Raw genomic sequence first — 11,029 nt, 5'->3', positions numbered from 1 at the left:
TGTTACCAGTAGGCTGCCTAAACTGGTACAGCCCTCTGACTACTACCCCTTACTAGTTATGCAGTTGGGGAATGATGATGTTGCAACCAGAACTCCCAGGGCTATCAAAGATGACTTCAGGGCCCTGGGAGACCTGGTTGAGGGGTCAGGGGCACAAATAATTTTTTCATCAATACCCTTAACTGCAGGAGGGAATACAGTAAGGAACAGGTCAGCAGCTATAGTTAACAAGTGGCTTAGAGGCTGGTGCAGTCAAAAGAATTTTGGGTTTTTTGATATTGGGAAACTTTCCACTGCACCAGGCCAGCTGGCAACAGATAGAGTACATCTGTCCCAGAGAAGGGGAAAGATCACAGTATATGAGAACGGACTGTCCCCCAAAGATAAAAAGATCCTGGGAAGGGAATTGGCAGGTCTCATCAACAGGGCTTTAAACTAGTTTCGAAGGGGGAAGGGGCTGAAAAGAGTCCTCTCAGACAAGAGTCTGGGGGCGACAAGCTAGAGTCAGAGGTGAAACCAGCAGCCCAGCTGAAGTGCATGTACACTAATGCACGAAGCATGGGTAACAAACAGGAGGAGCTGGAAGCCTTGATGCAGCAGGAAAATTATGATATAGTTGCCATCACAGAGACGTGGTGGGACGACTCACACGACTGGAGCGCTGCAATTGACGGTTACAAGCTCTTCAGGAGAGACAGGCGAGGAAGAAGGGGTGGAGGGGTGGCCCTGTACATCAGGAAGGCACTAGATGCCATTGAGATGGATATTAGGGACGATCGGGTTGAATGCTTGTGGATAAGTATTAGAGGGAAGACCAGCAGGGCAGACACCCTGGTTGGAGTCTATTATAGACCACCCAACCAGGAGGAAGATGTTGACGAAGCATTCTATAGGCAGCTTAGGGCTGTCTCAAGATCTCCGGACCTTGTTCTCATGGGCGACTTCAACCTGCCTGACATCTGCTGGGAACTCAACACGGCAGAGAGGAGACAGTCTAGAAGGTTTTTAGAATGCATGGAGGACAGCTTCTTATCCCAGGTGCTGCGAGAGCCTACCAGGGGCAAGGCTATGCTTGACCTCCTCTTCACCAACAGGGAAGGACTGGTGGGCGATGTGGTGGTTGGAGGGTGTTTGGGGTCCAGTGACCACGAGATAATTGAATTCTCGGTTTTTGGTCAAGCCAAGAGGGGCGGCAAGAAGACCTCCACTCTGGACTTCCGGAGGGCAGACTTTGGGTTACTCAAGGAACTAATTCAGAGGGTTCCTTGGGATAAAGCCTTTAAAAACAAAGGGGTCCAGGAGAGCTGGACCTACTTCAATGAAGAATTGTTGAAGGCTCAGGGACAGGCTGTGCCAATGTGCCAGAAGATGAGCCGCCGGGGCAGACGGCCAGCCTGGATGGTTCAGGAACTTTTAATGGAACTGAGGGAAAAAAAGAGGGTGTATCACCTTTGGAAGCGAGGGGAGGCAACCCACAGAATGTTTAAGGATGTTGCTAGGTCTTGTAGGAAGAGAATTAGGGAGGCAAAAGCACACTTGGAGCTTAAACTGGCCTCTACTGTGAAGGACAACAAAAAGTCCTTCTATAAATACATTAATAGTAAGAGGAAGGGGAAGGAAAACCTCCACTCCTTGGTGGATACGGAGGGGAACATTGTAACCAAGGATAAGGAAAAGGCAGAGATACTTAACACCTTCTTTGCCTCAATTTTTACTAGAAGGACAGAACGTCTTCCTGACAGCTGGCCTGCAGAGCTAGCAGAAGGAGCCAGGGAGCTGCACAGTTTCCCTATGTTCCATGAGGCAGTAGTTGGAACTCTCCTTAACAGCTTGGATCCCCACAAGTCCATGGGACCAGATGGGATTCATCCTAGGGTGCTGAGAGAGCTGGCAGATGAGCTGGCCAAGCCACTATCCATAATTTTCCAGCAGTCCTGGCTCACTGGCGAGGTCCCAGAGGACTGGAAGCTGGCCAACGTGGTGCCCATCCATAAGAAGGGCCGGTTGGATGAGCCAGGGAATTACAGGCCTGTCAGCCTGACCTCAGTGCCAGGCAAGATCATGGAACAGGTCATCCTGAGTTCAATAACACAACACTTACAGGATGGCCAAGGGATCAGGCCTAGCCAGCATGGATTTAGGAAGGGCAGGTCCTGCCTGACCAACCTGATCTCCTTCTATGATCAGGTGACCCGCCTGGTGGATGTGGATGTGGTCTACCTGGACCTCAGCAAGGCCTTTGACACCGTCCCCCATAGCAAACTGCTGGCCAAGCTGTCAGCCCATGGCTTGGATGGGAGCACACTGCATTGGGTTAGGAACTGGCTGGAGGGCCGAGCCCAGAGAGTGGTGGTGAATGGTGCCACATCCAGCTGGCAGCCAGTCACTAGTGGTGTGCCCCAAGGATCAGTGCTGGGCCCTGTGCTCTTTAACATCTTTATTGATGATCTGGATGAGGGCATTGAGTCCATCATCAGTAAATTTGCTGACGACACCAAGCTGGGGGCAAGAGTTGATCTGCTGGAGGGCAGAGAGGCTCTGCAGAGAGACCTCGACAGGCTGGACAGATGGGCAGAATCCAACGGCATGAGATTTAACACATCCAAATGCCGGGTTCTGCACATTGGCCACAACAACCTCATGCAGTGCTACAGGCTGGGGTCAGAGTGGCTAGAGAGCAGCCAGGCAGAGAGGGACCTGGGGGTGCTGGTTGATGGTAGGCTTAACATGAGCCTGCAGTGTGCCCAGGCAGCCAAGAGGGCCAATGGCATCCTGGCCTGCATCAAGAACAGTGTGGCCAGCAGGAGCAGGGAGGTCATTCTGCCCCTGTACACTGCACTGGTTAGGCCACACCTCGAGTCCTGTGTCCAGTTCTGGGCCCCTCAGTTTAGGAAGGATGTTGACTTGCTGGAACGAGTCCAGAGAAGAGCAACAAAGTTGGTGAGGGGCTTGGAACACAAGCCCTATGAGGAGAGGCTGAGGGAGCTGGGGTTGCTTAGCCTGGAGAAGAGGAGACTCAGGGGTGACCTTATCACTCTCTACAATTACCTGAAGGGAGGTTGTAGACAGGCTGATGATGGTCTCTTCTCCCAGGCACCCAGTACCAGAACAAGAGGACACAGTCTCAGGCTGCACCAGGGGAGGTTCAGGTTGGATGTTAGGAAGAAGTTCTATACAGAAAGAGTGATTGCGCTATGGAATGGGCTGCCCGGGGAGGTGGTGGAGTCGCTGTCATTGAAGGTGTTCAGAAGGAGACTTGATGGGGTGCTTGGTGCCATGGGTTAGCTGTTTGGGTGGGTTGGATTGGTTGATGGGTTGGACACGATGATCTTGAAGGTCTCTTCCAACCTGGTTTGGTTTATTCTAAATGTTTATTCTAAATGTTTTAACCAGCGAGGTGGACTTCACTAGACAGAGACATCAAAGGTACTTTGCTCCACTCTCTTCCTTCCAGAAAGGAGAAAAAAAGATCCCCTTGATCCCCTTGGCCACCACATGATGCCCTTTGTGCCGTGACCGTCCCAGTCCCCATGCCTGTGTGTGAGAGCAAAGCCTTTGACACTGTCCCGCACCACATCCTGGTCTCCAAACTGGTGACACATGGGTTTGATGGGTGGACCACTAGATGGATAAGGAACTGGCTTGATGGCCGCACCCAAAGAGTGGCTGTCAATGGCTCCATGTCCCAGGGGAGGCCAGTGACAAGCGGAGTCCCTCAGGGATCAGTCCTGGGACCTGTCTTGTTCAACATCTTTGTGGGTGACATGGACAGTGGCATTGAGTGCACCCTCAGCAAGTTTGCTGATGACACCAAGCTGTGCGGTGCAGCAGACATGCTGGAGGGAAGGGAGGCCATCCAGAGGGACCTTGACAGGCTGGAGAGGTGGGCACAAGCCAACCTCATGAAGTTCAATAAGAGCAAGTGCAGGGTCCTGCATCTGGGTCGAGGCAATCCCAGGCACAAATACAGGCTGGGCAGTGACTGGCTGGAGGATAGCCCTGAGGAGAGAGACTTGGGGGTGCTGGTGGACAAAAAGCTCAACATGAGCTCTCAATGTGCACTTGCAGTCCGCAAAGCCAATCAGATCCTGGGCTGCATCAGGAGAAGTGTGGCTAGCAGGTCGAGGGAGGTGATCCTCCCCCTCTACTCAGCCCTGGTGAGACCCCACCTGGAGTACTGCGTCCAGTTCTGGAGCCCCTATTACAAGAGGGATGTGGAGGTGCTGGAACGTGTCCAGAGAAGGGCCACAAGGATGATCAGAGGGCTGGAGCACCTCTCCTATGAGGACAGACTGAAGGAGTTGGGGCTGTTCAGTCTGCAGAAGAGAAGGCTCCGAGGTGACCTAATTGTGGCCTTCCAGTATCTGAAGGGGGCCTACAGGAAGGCTGGGGAAGGACTTCTCAGGATCTCAGGTAGTGATAGGACTAGGGGGAATGGAATGAAGCTGGAGGTGGGGAGATTCAGGCTAGATGTGAGGAGGAGGTTCTTCACCATGAGAGTGGTGAAACCCTGGAATGTGTTGTCCAGGGAGGTGGTCAAGGCCCCGTCCCTGGGGGTGTTTAAGACCAGGCTGGATGAGGCTCTGGGCAGCCTGATCTAGTGTAGGGTGTCCCTGCCCATGGCAGGGGGGTTGGAACTAGATGATCCTTGTGGTCCCTTCCAACCCTGAATGAAACTATGAAACTATGAGATGGGAGTCCTGCAGTCTTGCTGTGCTTTGCTGGCCTCTCTGCAGCTTCCCCAGTTAGCCACAAACAATTATCTTTCTATGATTCTGTGAGACTGTCAGGGGGGGAGGAGAAGTTCCCTTGACCTGCTGGCCAAGCTCTTCTGAATGCACCCTGGGAGACCATTGGCCTACTTGGCCATGGGAGCACATGGCTGGCTCTTGGGGAACTTGTCCACCAGCACTCCCAGCTTGAACTTCAAGAGGTTCCCTTCCACTCAGTCTATGCAGGTCTTGATGAAAGCAGCACAGCCTGACAGTGTGTCAGCTACTCCTCCCAGCTTTCTATCATCAGCAAACTTGCTGATGGTCCACCCCATTCCTCCATCCAGCTTTTTGATGACAATGTTAAACAAGTTATGTTACACCTCACTGTTTGTTTTGTGGGGTTTTTTGAAGGGGAAAGTGAAAAATCAAACCTGCTGGGTTGATACTACTGTGCTACATCCATCCCCAGGGCCAAGCTCTGGGGAGGGTTCACAAAGACTGGTGGCATTTGATTGAGAGTTGTTTTCTTGCTTTTTTTCCACAATTATCCTTCCCTTGCAGGCACAGCACTGAGCACAGCACAGGTCTTTAGGTAATTGCCTGGCTAATAACTGCTCATTTCCCTCTGACTTCTACTATTTACTGCTTTGAACCTCTAAATTACAGAGTGCTGCCACTGGCCCTGCTGCCTTTCACTGGGTGGCTGCAGATGCTTCCTGGTGGTGCTGACTGCCTTTAATACTTCCCCAGTTTCTCCATACCCTGGCTGTCGCTATTTGGTTGCACTGTGGGCAAAATCCTGCTTCACTCAGGGATTTGAAACCATCACCAGGGCTCCCAAATACCATTCCAGCTTCGTGTCATCTTTATCAGTGATGTGGATGAAGGAACTGAGGGCATCCTCAGTAAGTCTGCAGGTGACACTGAGTAGAGTGGGAGTGTTGAACTGCTGGAGGGTAGGAAGGCTCCACAGAGGGATCTGGCCAGGCTGGCTGGCTTGGCTGAGGCCAATGGGGTAAGGCTCAAGAAAGCCAAGTGCAGGGTCCTGCATTTGGGTCACAACAACCCCCTGCAACACTCCAGGCTTGGGCCAGAGTACCTGGAAACTTGCCTGGCAGAAAAGGACTTGATGATGTTGGTTAACAGCCAGCTAACTATGAACCAGCACGTGCCCAGGTGGCCAAGAAGGCCAACAGCATCCTGGCTTGGATCCATAATGGTGTGGCCAGCAGAACTAGGGCAAGGATCATCCCCCTGTACTGAGCACTGGTGAGGGTGCACCTCAAGTATGGGGTTCAGTTTTGGGCCCCTCACTCCAAGGACACTGAGGTGCTGGAGCAGGCCCAAGGAATAGCAATGAAGCTGGGGAAGGGTCTATAGCACAAGTGTTGTGAGGAGCAGCTGAGGGAACTGGTGGTGTTTAGTCTGGAGAAAAGGAGGGAGACTTCAGAACCCTGTCCAACGTGATCTGGAATGGTTCCAGGGATGAGGCATCTACCACCTCTCTGGGCAACCTGAGCCTGTGTCTCACCATCCTCATTGTAGTAATCCCCACTCTCCCAGCCCCCTTAAAGCAGGCACTGAGATACTCTCAAGTTAAACTCTCCATTTATTGGATCCTTTTACAAAAGAACTCAACATTGTGCTTGTGTTGCAGGAGTGTTTTGTTTCTCTCAGATTTTGTTTTGTTTTTAAACCTGGTGCTCACAGAGCAGTCGGCACAGCCATGGTGCAGAGGAGGGCAGGAGCTGTGTGACTTCTGCAGTGAACAAAGGCCTTGCTCCACATCCAGCACCTTCTGGCTGCAACCTCCAGGCCTAGGTGAAGCAGCTGAAACATTGGGAAGGGGAAAAGGCCTTTCCCCTGGGAAGGTGCAGCCTCTGAGAGACCTTCCTATCTCCTCAGGGCTGGGGTGGTGGGACTGCATGCCCCAAGCTGCTCTGTGCTGGAGTTGGGATGAATCATACAACCTAACCTGAGCTTGGGAGTTGCCCTGGGACCCCCCGGAAAGTCATGGGGGAGCGAGGGGTAGCTAGGGAGGGTGTCTGGGAAAGTAGCAGGGGCCAGACTGCTCTCCAGGAATGTCCCTCTCCTCCCTGATGGTGGAGAGAAGCATAAAGACAGCTCAGATCCTGGGATGTCTCGGCAGCAGAAAATCAGGGTCAGAATCACAAGTCTACTCCAGAGGAGCTTTGATGCCTATTTGGGAAGGAGCTACAGTAGCAGAGACCTAGGAGGGACAGCACCAGCCCTGTGGGTGGGAAGGAGATGCTCTTGCTGGCATTCAGTTTCCTCATGGCATTCTGTTCCTCCTGACATTGCTGCTGCCCAGCATGACCCTGAGCAACTGCCATCAGTGACTCACAGCACCCAAATCCTCCCCTTTGGGGGATTTAATCAAGAATGAAGCCATCTCACGATGTGTGCGCTGATCCCATCAACCATCACACTCTGAGCCTGAGCCCTGGCTGCAGCAACTACAGGGATCCTCCAAAAAAAACTCCTTTTGGGCATGAGTTGAGCATGTTAAGAGCCTGGGAAGGACAACTTAGATTTCCAGTGCTGATCTCCCTATCTCCACTGGCCTTTGACTGAAACACACCAAGAGAAGAGGAGAAACCCACAACCTTGGGCTTGCTGCCAGCTCTGCACCCAAAGCAACAACTCAAGCAAGCCCCAAGCCCTCTGACACAAACGGCAAGGGAAATACTTCACATCATGTCCTCAGGGGGGTTCCAAGCTCCCTGGATGAGTCTCTCACCAGAATAATAACATTTCCAGTTCAGTTGAAGATCAGCTGCTGAGCAGCATCCCTCTGCTTACACAAAATGCAATCCACACCTGGTCCCTCCCTGCTCCTCTCTGCCTCCTGCTGTGCAGGCAGAGGGGTGGGGAAGGCAGAGCTGCCTCCAACCTTGGCTGACTCCATGTCCCTTCACTGTACATGAGCCACTGCATTGCTGCTAATGAGGGGAGATGTAAAACCAAGTGGCAGAGGACTGTCAAGTCCTCTGGAGCAGTGTAATGCCCCAGTAATCCATGAGGAATTAGTTCGGGACCTGCTGAGCCACTTGGACACTCACAAGTCCATGGGACCGGATGGGATCCATCCTAGGGTGCTGAGAGACCTGGCAGATGTGCTGGCCAGGACACTGTCCATCATTTTCCTCCAGTCCTGGCTCACCGGTGAGGTCTCAGATGACTGGAAACTGGCCAATGTGGTCTCCATCCATAAGAAAGGTCGCATGGAGGAACCTGGAAACTACAGGCCGGTCAGCCTGACCTCAGTGCCAGGGAAAGTGATGGAGCAGATTATCCTGGCGGAAATAACTGAGCACCTGAAGGACAGCCAAGGGCTCAGGTCCAGCCAACATGGATTTAGGAAGGGCAGGTCCTGCCTATCCAACCTGATCTCCTTCTATGATCAGGTGACCCGTCTGGTGGACGTGGGGAGGCCTGTGGATGTGGTCTACCTGGACTTCAGCAAGGCCTTTGACACCGTCCCCCCACAGCAAACTGCTGGCTAAGCTGTCAGCTCGTGGCTTGGACCACAACACTCTGTACTGGGTTAGGAATTGGCTAGAGGGCCGAGCCCATAGAGTGGTGGTGAATGGTGCCACATCCAGCTGGCGGCCAGTCACCAGTGGCATCCCCCAGGGATCAGTGCTGGGCCCCATCCTCTTCAACATCTTCATTGATGATCTGGATGAGGGGGTCGAGTCAGTCATCAGCAAGTTTGCAGATGACACAAAGTTAGGAGCAGATGTTAGTCAGTTAGAGGGTAGAAAGGCTCTGCAGAGGGACCTTGACCGACTGGACAGATGGGCAGAATCCAATGGGATGTCATTTAACAAGTCCAAGTGCCGAATGCTGCACTTTGGCTACGGCAATCCCATGCAGAGCTATAGGCTGGGGTCGGAGTGGCTGGAGAGCTCCCAAACAGAGAGGGACCTGGGTGTGCTGATCGACAGCCACCTGAATATGAGCCAGCAGTGTGCCCAGGTGGCCAAGAGGGCCAATGGCATCCTGACCTGCATTAGGAATAGTGTGGCCAGCAGGAGCAGGGAAGTCATTGTGCCCCTGTACTCTGCTTTGGTTAGACTGCACCTTGAGTACTATGTCCAGTTCTGGGCCCCTCAGTTTAAGAAGGACATTGAAACACTTGAACGTGTCCAGAGAAGAGCAACAAGGCTGGTGAGAGGCCTTGAACACAAGCCCTATGAGGAGAGGCTGAGGGAGCTGGGATTGTTTAGCCTGGAGAAGAGGAGGCTCAGGGGTGACCTCATTTAAATTGGCAGTAGGTGCTGTGGACAGGGACAGCCATGGTTTTAACTCGCAGCAAAATCTCCCCAAAAAAATCAGTGTCGACCCAGACCGAGGTAGAACAGAAGCACGTAGCTGCACAGGTATCTGGCTGTAGAGAATGCTGGAGCCTGGCACTTGAGATGCAGGGTTGTGGGGGCAACTCTTGTATAAGGTGTGAGCAGGTTGACTATCTGCTTAATATGGTGGCCAGACTGAAGGATAAGTTTGCTAGCCTTAGAAATGTAAGGAAATGTAGGAAAGAGACGAACCAGAGGAGGAAGGAGGTGGACCGAAGGAGGTGGACCAAAGGAGGAAAGAGGTGAATCAGAAGAGGAAAGAGTTGAATCGGAGTAAGCAGGCTCTGCAGGCTCCCCCAGCAGAGGCTGGTTATTCAAAAAGCAGAGGGGAATGGACGCAGGTTCCTCGCAAAAGACGCAAAGTTAAACCTCCTTGCCTCCCCTCACCTTCCCCGCTGCTCTTGGAAAACAGGTATGGAGCACTGGAGATTGAGGGTGAGGTGGTCCTGATGCCGGAGGACACACCATCTGGGGTTCTCCCTGAGGCTAAGCAGCCTAAGGTTAAACAGCCTAAGGCAAAGCAGTCTAAGGTTAAACAGCCTTCCCCTGGCATCAGGACCTGTTCCCTCAAAAAAAAGAGGAGGGTAATTGTTATTGGTGATTCCCTTCTGAAGGGAATGGAGGGCCCTATATGTCGGCCTGACCCATCTCATAGGGAACTCTGTTGTCTGCCAGGAGCCCAAGTTAATGATGTTACCAGTAGGCTGCCTACACTGGTGCAGCCCTCTGACTACTACCCTTTACTAGTTATGCAGTTAGGGAATGATGATGTTGCAACCAGAACTCCCAGGGCTATCAAAGATGACTTCAGGGCCCTGGGAGACCTGGTTGAGGGGTCAGGGGCACAAATAATTTTTTCATCAATATCCTTAACTGCAGGAGGGAATACAGTAAGGAACAGGTCAGCAGCTATAGTTAACAAGTGGCTTAGAGGCTGGTGCAGTCCAAAGAATTTTGGTTTTTTTCATATTGGGAAACTTTCTACTGCACCAGGCCAGCTGGCAACAGATAGAGTACATCTGTCCCAGAGAAGGGGAAAGATCACTGTATATGAGAATGGCCTGTCCCCCAAAGGTAAAAAGATCCTGGGGAGGGGAATTGGCAGGTCTCATCGACAGGGCTTTAAACTAGTTTCGAAGGGGGAAAGGGCTGAAAATAGTCTCCTCAGACAAGAGTCTGGGGGTGACAAGCTAGAGTCAGAGGTGAAACCAGCAGCCCAGCTGAAGTGCATGTACACTAATGCACGAAGCATGGGTAACAAACAAGAGGAGCTGGAAGCCTTGATGCAGCAGGAAAATTATGATGTAGTTGCCATCACAGAGACGTGGTGGGACGACTCACATGACTGGAGCGCTGCAATTGACGGTTACAAGCTCTTCAGGAGAGACAGGCGAGGAAGAAGGGGTGGAGGGGTGGCCCTGTACATCAGGAAGGCACTAGATGCCATTGAGATGGATATTAGGGACGATCGGGTTGAATGCTTGTGGATAAGTATTAGAGGGAAGACCAGCAGGGCAGACACCCTGGTTGGAGTCTGTTATAGACCACCCAACCAGGAGGAAGATGTTGATGAAGCATTCTATAGGCAGCTTAGGGCTGTCTCAAGATCTCCGGACCTTGTTCTCATGGGTGACTTCAACCTGCCCGACATCTGCTGGGATCTCAACACAGCAGAGAGGAGACAGTCTAGGAGGTTCTTAGAATGCATGGAGGACAGCTTCTTATCCCAGGTGCTGCGAGAGCCTACCAGGGGCAAGGCTATGCTTGACCTCCTCTTCACCAACAGGGAAGGACTGGTGGGTGATGTGGTGGTCGGAGGGTGTTTGGGGTCCAGTGACCACGAGATAATTGAATTCTCGGTTTTTGGTCAAGCCAAGAGGGGCGGCAAGAAGACCTCCACTCTGGACTTCCGGAGGGCAGACTTCGGGTTAC

This window comes from Melanerpes formicivorus, unplaced genomic scaffold (assembly GCF_026170545.1).
Source record: "Melanerpes formicivorus ecotype bairdi unplaced genomic scaffold, bMelFor1.0.p_v2 SCAF_9, whole genome shotgun sequence".
NCBI lineage: Eukaryota > Metazoa > Chordata > Aves > Piciformes > Picidae > Melanerpes > Melanerpes formicivorus.
The sequence above is the reverse complement of the archived record's forward strand: the minus strand, read 5'-3'. Positions refer to the sequence as shown.